The following is a 16,605-nucleotide window of genomic DNA, read 5'->3' as shown; positions in this document are numbered from 1 at the left end:
CATTTGAAAGGTGGGACAAGTTATGGATTTGATCATCTGGTCCACGTGGGTGATGGCATCAGACAACACGGCGATTCTTCAAACAGCTCTTGTTTATTCACAGGCCAGAACAGAACTGAACTGAAGGCTTCAGCCAGCCTGCTTATATAGAGCTCCACTAGAACACAACAGTAACCATTTTCTGTAACTATCCAATCACTGAACGTCACTTTCAATCCCTTATTTGCATATGTGGACCTGAGTGAAAACTATCTACAGTATCCCCCTGCTCGCCCAGGGTGAGAACTTCAGTACATAACACTATTCAAACAGTGTATTAGAGTCCATCCTTAAATGAATGGACTCTCCCATTGTATTAAATATTGTACAGGCAACCCCCACTTTGCGTGGGGGGTTGTGTACTGGGCCACACGATAGTGGAGCACACATAAGTCCACTCCACCCCATTCCGTCGCCTTTTCAAGCCACTTCAGTGTTGCTGTGATGCTTGTGTGTGCAGTTGTGTGTCAATTGGATGCTCATAAATTGGTTGGTGCTTGTAAACAGGAGTTGGATCAGGACCATGGCATTGCAAGAGATGGTATAGCTTTCTATCCAGTGCTATCCCACAGGGCGAAACATGTAGTTTACAGTTTGCACCCAGGAACAAATAGAGGCTTTGGTCCAGGGTTGGATTTTAATCATGATGGTAGCACTGCTTATTCTACTTATTCTTCACTTCTGTGCACAAGGAGCAGTGTGCACATGAACTGTAGGAACAAAGGGTCTGCCTGCACAGTCTGTACACTGCCGTGCAATGCAATGCAAAGCTTAGATTGCTTGCAGAGAGCCGAAACACAAACACTTTGGGCACATTCAAATTGGGTTTACACTGATCAATCAGTGTATAAAGGGCCAGGGACAAAATCAATAGGGGCTATTCCACTTATCCCACCATATTGATTGCACTGGGTTTGAGAACATATATATACAGGGTTATGGTCTTGTTTAGGGCTGTGTACACAACAGAGGGCATCCTCCGTGTGTATTATATTTGGTTAAATATAGGATTTTGGTGCTGGAGGAGCCTCTTGAGAGTCCCATGGACTGCAAGAAGATCAAATCTATCTATTCTTAAGAAAATCAGCCATGAGTGCTCACTGGAAGGACAGATCCTGAAGCTGAGGCTCCAATACTTTGGCCACCTCATGAGAAGAGAAGACTCCCTTGAAAAGACCCTGATGTTGGGAAAGACTGAGGGCACAAGGAGAAGGGGACGACAGAGGACGAGATGGTTGGGCAGTGTTCTTGAAGCTACCAGCATGAGTTTGACCAAGCTGCGGGAGGCAGTGGAAGACAGGAGTGCCTGGCGTGCTCTGGTCCATAGGGTCACGAAGAGTCGGACACGACCAAATGACTAAACAACAATTTTGTGTGTTCGGATGTTCTAACTTCTAGTAAGTTCATCATGTAAATTAGCATGGCAAATAACTTTCCTGAATTGAAAGGAAACCACTTCATTTTTTTCTTGCAGGGTCCTTTTCATTTGTTCTCTCTCTCCCCCCCCCCCAGCAGATATATAAAGGAAGCCCATATTGAAGGGCGGTGTCTGTAAAATTCTCCTGCAGTCCCCTGGAGCCCTGCTGAAGCCCAGTTGCAAATGGGTTTGAAATTTCACCCATTCCATTGAGCCAATTGCTCAACAGTGCCTATGAAAAGAATGGAGGTGACACTGTATCCTCCTTGATCCTCCTCTGCTTTCTTCCTCCAGCAAGAAAGCAGTTAAAGGTATTCTTCAAACAGGCTGTGTGGGGCTCCGAAAAGGAGGCAAGCGGCATGATGCTTCTGTCTACATCTTCCACAAGGAAGCTCAGACCAGCTGTCCAATCTTCCTTCATCACTTTTGTCACTCGTGTACTTGAGATGAAACAAAGCCCGAGCACCGAAAAGGGGTAAAAAGAAACCTCCGCCTCGAGATGTCAAAAATGTTTCAGTCTTCACGTAATTTGCTTAGGTCTGGCTCCCTTCGTATTTACTTCAAAGCTTCAGTGAAAATAAAAGGGAAGGGGGAAAAAATGGCATTTTAGAAAAAGGATTGTGGATAGATCTATCTGTATTGTTGTTGTTATTATTATTTGGCTACCACAGCAAGCTTTGTTGATAGGCATGTTCCTCTTCAAAACCAGGAACTTCTTCACAACCTCCAGGATACCTGGCCAAAAAGTTAGCATTAAAACTCTACTTCATATACACTCTAGTATTGGTATTTGCTTGCGTTAGCTCACACAGAAAACCCATCTAAAAAAACTGGTCACATGTAAAAACCTTTGGCTGGGATCCAGCTTTCCTCTTCCATGAATGGAAGGGCTCCTTGGGTCCACTAGAGGCTCCTCTTAGAGGTTCTGCTGCCATGGGAGGTTTGGGGGATGGAGATGGACCCAGAAGAAGGTGTTCTCTGTGGCAGCCCCTATGCTGGGGAATCCCCTCCCCACAGACACTGGAGCAAATTCCAGGGGCCAGGGGGTGCTTTGGCACCCACAATAATATATTTGTGGGGCTGGGCCCCTACAAAGTCAATTTTGAAACTCTTTGTTGCAGGCACCCACAATCTTTGGCATGAGAAGGCACCTATGCCCACAGAGGTCCATCATTATATAGCTTTCATCATATGCTGAAGACACGTCTCTCTACCCTGTTTTATTAACACCTGTGAGAGATATTTCAGGACCCACCCTATTCTTCTGATTGCAAATTATTGGTTGTTGTTTTTTTTAAAAAAAGATTTATACATTTCACTGATTTTACAATCATTTTGACATTTCAAAACTTGACTCACTTCCCCCTCTTTCTGAGGTTCCTTAAATTTATTTTTAATATCTTCTGCATATCCAAATTAACTTAATTTGCTTATTTATTCGTCTTTTTTAAATATATACTCTTATGAAACTGCATGTTTTTACAATAATCCTGCCGATGTTTTTATCTGTTTACTATTTATCTGTAAATATTCAACAAACCATTTCCATTCTTTTATAAAAAGTTTGTTATCTTGATTTCTTATTCTTCCGGTAAGTTTTGCCATTTCTGCACATTCCACAAGTTTTTGTATCCATTCTTTCTTTGCTGGGACTTCTTCTTGTGGGAATGTTCAAGGTGGCAGGAGAGGATATATTGTTTATTAATATCCTACCTAACTTGCGCTAGCAACTTCCTTTACTTAGCAGAGTGCATTCCCCTTTACACAGCAGAAAACTAGTTGCAAACTCATGTGAGTTTCTTAAGACAATACACAATTCAATCTGGCTTGTCCAGATTGAAATGTGTTCTAATATTTTCCTGGTAAGACCCCTTGAACCCCTCCTAAAAGAATAAAGACCACAGTCAGCTACCTGTCCAAACTGAGGGGTTGATTCTGGCATTAACATTACAGTGTGGGACTATTGTATGTCATTCTAGCCGATGGCACACTGTACCCAGGAGTTGTGCAGGATTCAGAAACATACTTCTCACACCACATGCAAACGTAAGACTCCAATTTATTAATTGAAGAATGATACTGTCTTATTCAGATCCACTGCAGGAGATTATTGATAATGAAGAAAATAATAACTGTATGTATCATTACCCAGTATATCAGTACTTTATAACGATCATCTATTATATCCCTACAAGAGAAGTGCAGCATGACTTTTTTTTAGAGCAGAGTGATGGAGTGCATCTTCCCACCAAAAGATTTTAGTTACTCAAAGAAGTCATCCCTCCTTGCAGCTGTTCTTCACTTCTATCACACCCAATAAATTTCTGAGTGTCTTTAAATCACTCTTTCCATCCTCTGGAAAGAATCACTCACTTGGTAGAGTAGTAAATTGTTCAGATGGATCTCTCCGCGTAAGGTAATTTCTTCGCTCCATAGTTCACAGGCCAAAACCACCACCAATCCGTTACTGAAAGCACTGTCAGTCAATTGGAATGACACTTTCAGTGCCAATATTCTTGCTAGTATGATCCCCAAGGGGATTTTGAGTTTGAAGAATGCTTCCAAATACTCACTGGGCATCTCATTGGCCTTGTACCACAGAACAAAGACCAGGGTGGAATCTATATACGTATAAAAGAAGGCTGTGAAAATGTTTTTTTTTTTAAAAAACAACAACAAAAGTTTTAAAAATACATTGAATTTGACATAGCTCATTGTTGCCATCTAGTGTTGCATTTGTATATTGTACTTTACAACACATTTAAAACGTTTTATTTGCAGCTACATAGCTGAGTCCTAGGTTTCTCCAATAATTCAGCACATAGTTTCTCTAGTTAACAAGCATCTTTTAAGGACATGATTACTGTATGAATTCTGAATTGATTAAGGTGCGTTTTGGGGCTCTGTGATCTCGCACAATGGCATGACCTTGTGTGTTTTGGGGCACCATGCTTAAGAGCATAGCACCCACAAATGGGATGTCCCGATTTAATCAGGGCAGTTGAGGGCTATGAGGTCATTTGATGTTCATGGAAGAATAAACTACCTACCTTGAATCTTTTACAGGGATATGCGTGAGTCAATGGATGTATATACCTCCCTCCCTCTCCCTCTCCCTCTCTCTCACACACGTGTTGTGAAGTCACCAGATGGAAATAATGTGCGGTTGCCAGAGTAACTTCTTAAGGACACACACTGAAGGTACCACATTATCATCATTATCAGCAAAGGGAAGAAAGTTTGGGAGGCTACTTTCTGCCCAGGTAGCCTTTGTCTGTCAGGGTGCGCCTCCTTGTTCGTTTGAACTGGCTCCAGCGGATTTTCCTTTTCTTGTCTGTTTTTTTTTTCTGTCCCTGAGACAAATTAGGAATGTAGGGAAGGCTTCACTCACAACAAAACAATGATTATAGCAGGTAATAGGACCTCACATTTATCAGGGCTTTGAAAGAAAAGGCCTCAACTGATGCTTTTGTTTTGCCTTCTGGTAGGTCAAGGTATTTCTGCCCCCTCCCACCGCAGACCTTTTCAGTGTCAAGCCACTTCTTCTGTCTGCAGTACAGACAAACTATCGATGTTTCTTTTCCCACAGGGCCCTTATGCGACTATATATATATATATATATATATATATATATATATATATATATATTAAACCTAGCAAAAGGCACTGTAGAAATTCGAACTTATAATGACATTCTTTTATATTTCTTTACAATGAACAATAGCTCCCTCAAGACCTGCACTGGCGATCTACAGACATATGCAACAATGCAAGCATAGGGATGAAGAAGGGGGAATAGTCTATTATTGCAAGACAGGCCATTTAATGTTCTGTGCCGGGGGTTGGCGGCAGAGAGAATCCTGTTTTCTTCAGCCAAATCTTTTTCTCCCTCTTGTTGAAAATGTTCAAAAGCTTTTGCGAATGAAAGTGGAGATGGGGGAAAGATAAGGGGAGAGGATTAACATTTTTCTTCTCCCTGGGACAAAACATTCACTCTTCGGTGACAAGGGAATTTTGAGATCCTGTGAGCGAGAGAACATTTCTCCTGATATCGCCTCAGCCTTGACCTTTGAGCCGAGTCACAGCAGAAGTCAAACACCAAAATTTAAGCTAAATAAAGTGGGAAGTGAAATGTTTTCACAATGAGCAGGCGGTTCCCCCTACTGACTAAAATGTGGACCGGCACATTAAATAAAATTCTACGCAAGGTATCAAAAAGACCTGGAAATGTGTGCTTAACATAAGTGACTATCTTTCCCATAATGGGCAGGAAGTTTTTCTTTTCTTTTCCTTTTACAATATTTTCAGAACATGAGGTTGTCCAGGGACAGAGATAAGGAAAGGACTAACATATATTACTCTTGCTTGCTTTCCTAACAAATGTTCTGCACCCATTAGATTACATATAAATGAATTCACTGGGTAAGTGAAAATGTTCTTCATACTGCATCATCTACACAATATTCTCAAAGACAATTCTGTAACTGGGAACTAGCCAGCGATCCAGTCTTGGCTCATAATATTGCCTTATCATGTTGAATTGCTATTTGTTGGTTTGCCCCATTATGTTTTGAAATGATTTGATTGTTACTGTTAGACTGCATGGATTTACATTTGTTGTTGTTGTGTTGCGAGCTGCTTTGAGCAAATTTACATGGAGACACGGCATACAAACAATAGATTATATAGAATAAGTGGCTCCAAATGTAGGATGCACTCTTTCCAAGCCACCAGCCTTTAAATCTCCCAACTAGAGGGCGAAATGAAACAATAAACAAATAGTACGTAATACCATCATTGCTAAATCAATCCAAAGCTTACACCAAAGACTTTATATTCTGAACCCCCCCCCCCCGATAAAATATCACCCATTGGAAAAATAGTATATGCCAGAATAGCTAAATGACTCCAAAACCCACATCTAGAAACTACGTAACCTGATTTTTTCCTACATAAATTGACTCTACTCAAAAAGCTAGCCTACATAAGAGATTTTAAACAGAGTGGTGGTGTAATGGTTCTAGGGGTTGCTCGTGCGTAAACTGGTGCAAAACCTGGCTTGGTTGCCTGAGTGAACCTTTTCTGTCTGGACAGCCACTCACCCGTGGCTGTCTCAATTGCTGGCAGAATCCATCAGTGGGCGTTTCTTGAACTTCTTCCAGCAAAGAAGCTCTTTGACGCCTAGACTCCTCCTACTCTCCCTGCGCGGAAGCCTTCTGCGCAAGGAGGGTGTAGGCAGCGGAGGACCCTTACTCTCCCCGCTGGTCCCTGGCAAGGAGTCATGGGACCGCCTCGCCGATTCCCCCATCTGCCCCCCTTCTCCACTGGTGCTACGCTGATTCTCTTCCCCAGAAGATGGGCTGCCTCTCCCCATCCCGGGACGCTCTCTGGGACCCCTCTGGAGCCCGCTCTCTCCCTCTGGCCCTGATGGCAGTTCCCTGACAGGTGGTTATTAAAACTGCCTATATAGGCAAGCTCTTTGAGTATATGCTAGAGATCCATCTCTAGGTATTCTTTGATGAAACTGATTAGTTAGATCCAATCCAGTCTGGCTTCCAAACATATTTTGGAAGCAAACCTGCCTTGGCCAGCCTGTGATACTGTTGATCCTTGAGATCTCTCAGTGGCTTTTGATACCATTGATCCTGGTATTCTTCTGGATCACCTGCCTGGAATAGGAATAGCAGGGGGAAATGATATTTTGTAGTGGTTTGGTCTTTCCTGATATGTTGATCTTAGAATGTGGCGTGGGGAGGCTGCTGTTCCACTCCAGAACTTTTGGATTATGGAGTTCCACAAGGATCCATCTTGCCTCTTGACATCCACATGAGTGCACTGGGAAAGCCGTATAATTGGGCTAGTGTCTAACTATTTCTAACTTCAAGTGCCAGGGAGACATTGGAAGTCCAAGACCAGAATTCTGATGAGGGTGAACTCACCAAAGGTTAATTCAGACAAGACAGAACTACTGTTGGTTGAGGATTCTGGTAAGCTAGGTTTCAGTATTCCGCCTATTTCGCATATGAAGCTCAACGTTTGAAAGTACTTGTAGGCCCAACCCTCATCCTGGACAGTCAGTGAGCAGCAGTGGCTGGAACTGACTTTCATCAGTTTGGGCCAGTGCACCAGCAGTGTTTTTTTCTTGAGAAGCTAGATCAGGCCACAGGTCTTGGTCATTTCTAGATTGGATTACAGTAACCTTCCTCAACACAATGCCCTCCAGATGTTTTAGATTACAGTGGTACCTCTGGTTACAGACACTTCAGGTTACAGACACTTCATGTTACAGACTCCGCTAACCCAGAAATATTACCTCGGGTTAAGAACTTTGCTTCAGGATGAGAACAGAAATCTCACAGCAGCGGCGCGGCAGCAGTGGGAGGCCCCATTAGCTAAAGAGGTACCTCAGGTTAAGAACAGTTTCAGGTTAAGAACGGACCTACAAAACGAATTAAGTTCTTAACCCGAGGTACCACTGTACTATAGTATAATCTTATGTGGGGCTGCCTTTGAAGATAATAAACTTCTAAAATGCTTTCTCATGTTCACTGTTCAGAGTAGATACTGTATCATCTGCAGTGGCTTCAGATACATTTCTGGGTTCAAGTAAAGTACTATTTTTAGTCTTTAAAACCCTAACTGTCCTTGGGGAATATTTAGAATACAGTAACTTCCACACTCATGGCTCTGCTTGGACTTTAGATCTTCCATTGAGACCCTCTCTGTGTGCCCCTGCCATCTGAAGTACAGAAAGTGTTCATGAAGGGCAGGGCCTTTTCAGAGGTGGCACCACTTGATCACCCTGCCTAAAGAAGATTGTTTGGTCCCATTACTAATCATATTTTTTATTTTATTTTAAGGCTATTTAAAGATACTGCTTCATGACTTTGATCTCTCTGAGTGCTGCAGGTTCTGCACTGATCTCAGCTACAATTTAAATATTTTGTTTGTTTTGTTTGTCCATCTCATTGAACTTAATGGGGCTTACTGCTGAGTAGACACACATAGGATTTTACTGTAAGCTGTGGAGATTCCTTGTTCTATAAATAGCTAGACAGCTAAAGTCTATATCTATATATCTTGGCTATGTTATCAGCATAAACCAGTCAATTCAACTCTTTCTCCTGCTGAGTCCTGGAAATGGTTTTTCTGCCCAGCTAGAGTCCTTACAGATCTCAGTTAACAGCACTTATGACATAATGATGTTTACCTACCTCAATGCATTGTTGTTACAAACCTTACATTGATGACATCATCAAGGGTTTTTAACCAATCAGGAGAGCCTGCTTGGCCAGAGTTCACTAGCTGACTGGTCAGTTAACAGCTCTCTAGATCTGGTTGTTGATCTACATTATCTGGATTAAGGATTGTTTTTATTATGAACGTCTCATGACCATTTATTGAAATCATGTTATATAGGTAAGTTTTAATTTATTTATTTAAAATTATTTTATTTCTTACACATTTTGGCCGAGATATTGAGATCAGTGAGTGGTAGAGCTATACTGAGGATCAGGGGAAAACTTAACTTGTGTGGTCTGTCTTTCCTGCATTGTCGAACAAGTATAAATATACAAGATCTGGTTTGGCTTGCTTATGAAAGGGTACCATTTCTTCTCTCTTTTGACTGACTGATTTAATCCATTAGTGTTTGGAATAAAAAGCCGTATTCTACTCATTCTTCTTTATGTCCCAAAAGTTAAGGAATACAGTAGTTAATATCTGTTTCGGGAATTCCGTTGTTCATGAAGGAGGGATTTTAGTCAGTGATTTTTCCATTTCTTGTGTGTCCTTAACCATTTTAACTGGTCCATTTTAACTGACCATTTTACTCAGTCTCCTTTAATAGAGCTTACAGTTTAACAGGAACTCTTCACCTGTATTTTATCTTGTTTTAATTTAGTTTTGAAGAACTTGAACATCTTTCTTCTGGATTATGAGTCTGGTTGTAAATGTATCACCAGTAAGGGAATTTCAAATTACGATCTACTCTCCATTTCAATATCATTTTAAAATAGCATTTTTAACCAGTATGCAGATCAATTTCAGTAATATATAATCATCTGTTGAGTTTATTCTCTGTGGTGTCACAACCTCCACAATGCATTATCTAAGCGTATGTAAGACACAAATTATCTTCCAAAATATCAATAAGTTGCCCTTTTCAATTGCTTTCTGGGATTCTGGTTTATTTTATTTTATTCAAAGCAGGAGGAAGCTAAGAACAACATCAATGCAATGATTTATAGACAAAAAGTTATAAGAACAAATCTGTATCACCTTCTATGATTCATTATAAAAATCTTAAAATAAGCAGTTTAAATTAAGGGTGCCTAGGAATCACATCTATTTATACAAAAACATACCAAAACTGCAATATACATAAAGCTTATAATTAAGATCTTCTCTTTCAATTTCTGTTTATTGATCCAAAAGTATAGTGCTTGGCAGTGATAAATTACGTCTACAGAATCCAGTAATGATATTGAATTATCAATAAATAGTACTGTCAGAGCTGCCTCTAGGTCCCAGCTCACAGAGGACCAACGCCAGGCTGTCGTTATGTACAAAAGTCTTTATTGAGGTTTAGTTTCCATTTCAAAGCCGCAGCGCGCAGCTCTACGTCTTAAAGCCTAGACTGGCGAAGTACCGTCTGAGTCTCCTCCCCTATGACATCAGTTTAAGATCCTAGCCCGGCTCCACCTTTTACGCTGCTCTCTCCTCCTCTGGGTCCTCCTGCCCGCTGGGGCATTGCCCTTTCTGGACTCTTCCAATGCTGAGTCGCTTAGCTCCTCCCCCTCTCTCCGGCAGGCTTTAGGACCCGGTTCCCAATCCTCATTCTCTGCTGTCCCGCGCTCCTGTACATTTGAACTTGCCTCTCGCGCCAACCCAGTGACCTTCCTCCTGACGGTTACACTACTTCTGTCACTGCTTCCCTCTTCCGGGATACTGGCCGGATCTGACCTCCCCTCCGTTGTCTGACTCTCCGATGGAGGTGTGGTCAGCCCTGCCTTATCTTCTCTCCCTGGTGGGGAATGCACTGGCCCTGATCCTTGGGACTCTTCCCCCCCACTCTGCTCTGGTGGGGAAGCTGGTCCTGATTTCCAACTACTGCTCTGGGAGTCCCTGCTGCCCCCTTGCTCCTGGGACGTTCCCCTTGGGAACCCCCTACCCCTGGCCACTGGCGCCCCCTTCTGTGAATCTTCCGATTCGCTGGAGAGGCTCATGGAATCCCTCGGTCCACTGTCCTCTTCTCCTACGCTTCCCTCGGATTCTTCCCCTTCGCTCTCCATCTCCTCTCTTCCCTGTGCCTCTGCTCCTGAACCCCTGACAAGTACCATTTTTGACAATTCTCTCTAGATCTTTTATAACTTGTAACAGTGGAGGGTCCCATGCCTCATCAAACCCAGATGCTGCTATCAGCATGCAAAGTACAAAAGTGAAGCTGAGCTGAGGTGCTGCGTCTGCTCGACTGCCCATGTTGAGGGATTTTGACTTTTGCATCTGGAGCTCTACAGACTGTGCTTTGGATTTGACTCTGGACTGTATCCTGACTGCTGGACTTCAGACTTGACTACTTGGATTAACCCTGGACTACATTTCCTGACCTTTGGACTTGACATGTTGACTTGCTGCCAGGTAGGCCAGGGGTTCAGCACACTAATGGTTTTTTTTTAATAAAAAAATGGGGATTGTGGTGAGAGAGTTCAGAGCAGCAACTTGGCTCCCTCAGCTGCCACTACCCATGAGAAAGCACTGGTGGGAAGAGACAAAGGCAGAAGGGAGGAGGACCAATTTAAGGTGTTGATGTTACCGGGGAGCCAGCTTGGTGTATGGTTAAGATCGGTGGACTCGTAATCTGGTGAACCGGGTTCACTTCCCCGCTCCTCCACATGCAGCTGCTGGGTGACCTTGGGTTAGTCACACTTCTCTGAAGTCTCTCAGCCTCACTCACTTCACAGAGTGTTTCTTGTGGGGGAGGAAGGGAAAGGAGATTGTTAGCCGCTTTGAGAGTCCTTAAGGGGAATGAAAGGGGGGATATCAAGTCCAAACTCCTCTTCCTCCTCCTCCTCTTCTTCTCCCTCCCCATAAAGCCATAAATTACACAGCACCCCAATCCTTGAAGGAGCACCTCACCCTATACCAACCTGTCCAAGCCCTAACACCTTCTTGGGATGTCCTTGTTGAAGGGGGATGTTGTTTGATGAAACCACATGAAATTGTAATGTTCTCTGTGCTACAGAAGTTGTAGTTGATGCTTTACCTATTTGCTTGTAGTAACTGGCTTAACTATTACTTTATTGTTATTTATATGGTTGTTTTAATATGAATACGCACAGGTCCCGCTATCTACTTGCTTCCTAAGCAAAAATTCACTTATCCGAACACAAATAATTATACCAAAATCTCGCTACACACATGGCTGATTCAGATATCCAAATAGCGGGCGTTTCTCCACTTCCTTACTTGTTTGTGCTTTATTGGTCTACAGCAGCCATTTTTGAGGAGAACCCCCATTAATATAATGTAGAGGTGAGCTTCTATACTGACAAGCAGGTCTGTTAGATAGGTGGTTTTTTTTAATTAAATCAAGATATGGTGAGTCAGTTTAGTTCATGGTTAGGTTCTATTTTGGTAATAAAAAGAAACTTCCTTAGCTAAGTCAACAAACGGCTCAACCAGCTACAGAATGAATGATTCCAAAAGGAAGTAACTCACAATTCCAATAAGTCATGCCTTAGAAAGTGGTACCTTTTGTCATCTAGGAACAAAGAAAACATCCACTGCTGCATTAGTCAGTTAATGAGGTGGATCCAAGCAATCCTTTCCCCCAGAGATGGTTGTTATAAAATTGGGTTACATATAATATACAGTCCTGGCCCTTCTCTTACTGAAAACGACTTGCTGAAAGAAAGGCTGTTGGTACCCCACTGCTGACATCCTGCTCCTGGTAATTGCTTATTGATCTTGAAGTGGGTTACCTAGGGCCTCAACAGAGGGAAGATCCCTCTTTAGAAACGGCCCCAGTAAAAACAGCAACCTTCTCTCCAGAGCACCAAGAGATGCTGTTGTGGTGGATGAAGATGGAATTTAGAGGGAAATCGGGATCAAGGACTCCTCAGACAATCCCTGCTAGACTCTTTTGCTACCAGAAGTTATTTTTGAAGATTCCTCATCACCAACAACATGCAGGGATACTTCAACATTCCTGCAAAATAACAACAACAACAACAGCAGCAGCAACAACAACAACTTCTTATCAGCCAGAGGACCACATTCCCTCATGGGAATTTTTAAAAAATATGTATGAATCTCCAGGAAACCACCCCCCCCAAGCATTCTTGTTTCATGACAGAAGGAAAGTAGGTTGGAACTCAAAGCAAAACAGAATCAAGGAATACTATTGGAAACAATAAAACTGTAATTACAGAAATAATGCAACAATAGCTTCAACCCTTTTAAGGGTGGGGGGAACTGCTTTAAACATTGCTTCCCCCTCTTCTTGCAGCGGCACAGCAAAAAACAAGAACCAAATAACAAAGGAAGGTGGTCCCTGACTCACATCTCTCTCACATGGAATGGCTATCAGGCTTGGAAGAAGGTGGTAGTGGGGGCTCATACGGAATAGATGTGATTTATAAGCCCCCAAATTCTTCTCTGGCTTTGATAAAAATATGAGATAGAGAAGAACCCACTGATTTTCTCGCACTCTCCCTGCCAGCCTACGTCATTTCCTCCTCCTAGCTCCTCAGAAAGTAAGCTTGGGAAAATAATCAGAGTAACTTTTGATTTAACGTTTTCTAGAAAAGTTACACAACATAAATTGCATCTGCCTCTCTCTTTCACACATCATTTGCTACACTAAGGGTGCAGTTCTATGGGATTCTATGATAGATTGGATATACTCCACTGACATCAGAGGCAGAGCTCTGATGTCAGAGAAGGAGATCCAATGTCAGCCTCTCTCGGTCTCTGATGCCAATGGCTCCTAGGAAAAGCCCTGACTCAAACAAAACCCCAATAACAATATTCTTTTCCAACCTCTTGCGCGTTACAGCTAACCACACCAGAAATGCTTCCTCTCTATCAAAATCTGATATAACCATCCAAAATTTAATGACAAGATCTCAACTTTTCAAAATCTGGTTATACTTTTGCTGGTTTTTATAAAAAATGCTGTCACCTTAACCATTTCTGCTTATACCAAGTGTCTTCAGCTGCTAAGTCTTGCTTGGTTTTCAGTTGCTTTTATAGGTTTCTGGGTAGTCAATTCTAGAGAGTGCGTGAATGTATAAAATGAGTACCTATCTCTCTACGGGTTTTATTTTTTTAAAAAATAAAAACCCCTCCTGTTTTTATTTGTGTGTGTGTGTGTGTTTAGTGTAAATGGTAAATTTGCCTGCACGGAAGCAATACCCATCAAAAACAAAAACTAAAAACAATAAACCGCACAGATATGCCATGGTTACAAAATACAAATTTGACATCCTCCCGCCTTCCTACCCATATCACACAGAGAATTAAAAAACAAATCAATGATTATAGAGCTACACAAAACAATGAGCAGTGCAGGTACTGAAATTTTGATAATTCTTTTTAATAAAACAGACAATTTGGATCCATTGCAAAATCAAAATATCTTTAATGATCTGCACTATCATTTTCTAGTTCTTTACCACCTTTCCAAACTCTTGCTGCATATGGAATATAACTCCTTCAGTTGTATCCAGTGCTCTGTGCATGCAGTTCCACTGGTGCAGGGGGACTTCCTTTTCCTGTCCTCCTCCCTGTGTGCCCCCTAAATCTGCTCCAGGGGTTCCCCCAGCCTTTTGGAGCTGATTTTGAGGATACATGGAGGGGGCGGGGCACTGAAGAGGACAGGGCAGGAAGAGAAAGCTCCGTTGCGTGCACAGAAATCTCTCATGCCAGTGGAGCATTACATATGGCTCCCTGGGTTTGCATGTCTAGAACTTTCCATCTCCTTCCCCATAAACCTTTAACTTTTCCCAACCAGTTACTTGCCTTGAGTGACCATCTTAAAACAATTCCCCTTAAAGTTCATTGCTACCGAAAACCAGAAAGTTCCATAGATCTTATTTGTTCCATTTAAAATAAAAATAAAAATGTACACCATTTCTTCATGCCTTTGAGCATTCTGGAATCTCATGTATAATTTTGAGTAATAATTTCATTCCACCAGATAACACCAACTTCTCAAAACCCACTTCTGCATTTGATTTTATCTGGCTCTACTGAAAATAAGATTGGCTCACTTACACTTTTTCACACACTTGTTAGAGAACTGTTCCTGAGCTGATATTGGTATTTATCTATATCCCTTCTGTTGCCACACTTTAACATTACATAAATGTCCATCTAATTTTGGGCTCCCCTAGATGATCCATTTATTGAGCATTCATCGTGATTTGCTTGCACAAAGCTTAAATGGAGGTTAGATTATATCAGTTCATTATTGAGCATTCGTTCTGATGAATTGTATGCCAATGAGTTTATACGTTTATACGTCTTCCCTTTAATAACCACCCCATACATTCCCATGCATTTCTTTGTCGTTTTCCTATCTGCAGACAGCCAATGTTTCCTTTCAAAAATGGATTTGTTGCATTAGGGCAACAAAACATTTTTAATCCACTCTAACTGCACAAACCTAAATCTCCCAGCATGCCTATGAATTCCTTCAACGAAACTCTGACAACACACAGAGACCCCTATATTTTTTATGTTTATATCTAACAGATGCTATCCAACCTCAGCAGATTTGTGCAAAATCTACTTTCTCCATTAGGGGGAAGCCTTGCTCTGCATTTGGTGAGCAGTTTTCATTTCTCCCCAAAGCACTTTCAAGTTGTATTTTTTTCCTCATGAAACTCTGCACTCCTATAAATCCTGCTCCTAAAACCCCTGTTTCAAAGGGGGCTAGATCATGCCTGCTTTTGACTTGAATGCGAGCTGTTGACAGAAAGAAGACAGGCATCTGTTGATCAACAAGAACTGCTTAGTCCCTTTTCTTCTGGCTCCTTTGAGTACTTACGCGTGCATTAATAATAATAATAAAAAAAGCGCGGAACGCTGCACTCTCCCCGCAAAAATGCCAGCCTGCTCCGAAGGCTTAACCAGCTGTCTCCTTTCAGCTCTGCTCACATTGTGACACAGTTAATTCAGTGAAGTGCTCTGTGTAGGTCTCCCCTCCCTTCACAGGTCTCCTCTTTATACTAGTTGTCTTGAAAAGGAATACGGAAGGAAGCAACAATTTGGGGTTAGATACTTACAGTCAGGGCTGGATTCACCTGCCTCTTGTTCCACCTATAGTACCGACAGCGTCGGTTGATTTTGAATAGTGCCAGTTCAAACAGTAAAATAACCCCCATGCGATACCTTATTCAGTTCCAAGCATAGGGTCCCAAGGGGGCAGTGAATTGTTTATGTCACTGATCAGTGCCGTGACTCTACCCTTCCTCTCTTTTTAGAGCTGTTAGGCTCATGAAAATTGCAGCAGGAATGTCTCCATGGAGAGCTGATTCGCACAACACGCCTATCTACACACAAACTCTATACTCGGGGACATTGGAAGCTGTTTTAGAATCACAGAATCACAGAGCTGCAAAGTTGGAAGGGACCACAAGGGTCATCAAATGCAACAATCTTTTGCCCAACGTGGGGCTTGAACCCACAACCCTGTGCTGGGCCCAGGGGTAACCCAAATAGCACAGTCCAGGTCCGGTCCCGAATCCAGGGATTCCGCGAGGAGTCAGTCTGGCAGGGCCAAGGCAGGACACAAGGCGGCAAACCAGGCAAGGGATCACAGGCAGGTTCTGGAAAACAGCAATGTTGCTCCCGCAACCTGGGGCAGGGTCTGACAGCCTTTTATCTTTGTTGGGGTAACGGCCAGTCCTGATCCCCTGATGACTCACCTCCCTGTCTCGCCCGAAGGTGAGCACTCCTCCTGCGAGTACTCAGGTCTCTCCTCCTCTCAGACCTTAGTCTCTGCAACTTGGGAGACGTCGGTGAGTTACTAGACCCAGAGGCCGCCTCAGCCTCACCTGACCCAACTTGTAGTGGAGCAGCTGTAAGTGATGGCCCAGCTGAAGGCAACGAGGTAATCCCCGCATCTGGAGCCAGGGCAGGCT

General features: G+C 42.5%; 2 long non-coding RNA genes across 2 annotated transcripts in view; one reads left to right on the top strand and one right to left on the bottom strand.

Moving 5' to 3' along the window:
* Positions 1-3,495: 3,495 nt before the first annotated feature.
* Positions 3,496-4,553, bottom strand: LOC307223993. Its single transcript, XR_013842363.1, has 2 exons — positions 4,507-4,553; positions 3,496-4,077 (listed from the first exon to the last, which is right to left on the bottom strand). It is a non-coding gene; the product is annotated as an uncharacterized lncRNA (long non-coding RNA).
* Positions 4,554-8,774: 4,221 nt separating this feature from the next.
* The window catches only part of LOC307223656, a 219,220-nt gene continuing 211,389 nt past the window's right edge, over positions 8,775-16,605 (top strand). Inside the window, exons 1-2 of the long non-coding RNA XR_013842160.1 lie at positions 8,775-8,875; positions 10,817-11,095. This is a non-coding gene — a long non-coding RNA (uncharacterized lncRNA). The remainder of the gene's footprint in view (positions 8,876-10,816; positions 11,096-16,605) is intronic.

This window comes from Podarcis cretensis (assembly GCF_951804945.1).
Source record: "Podarcis cretensis genome assembly, chromosome: 9".
Lineage (NCBI taxonomy): Eukaryota > Metazoa > Chordata > Lepidosauria > Squamata > Lacertidae > Podarcis > Podarcis cretensis.
The sequence above is the reverse complement of the archived record's forward strand: the minus strand, read 5'-3'. Positions and strand labels throughout refer to the sequence as shown.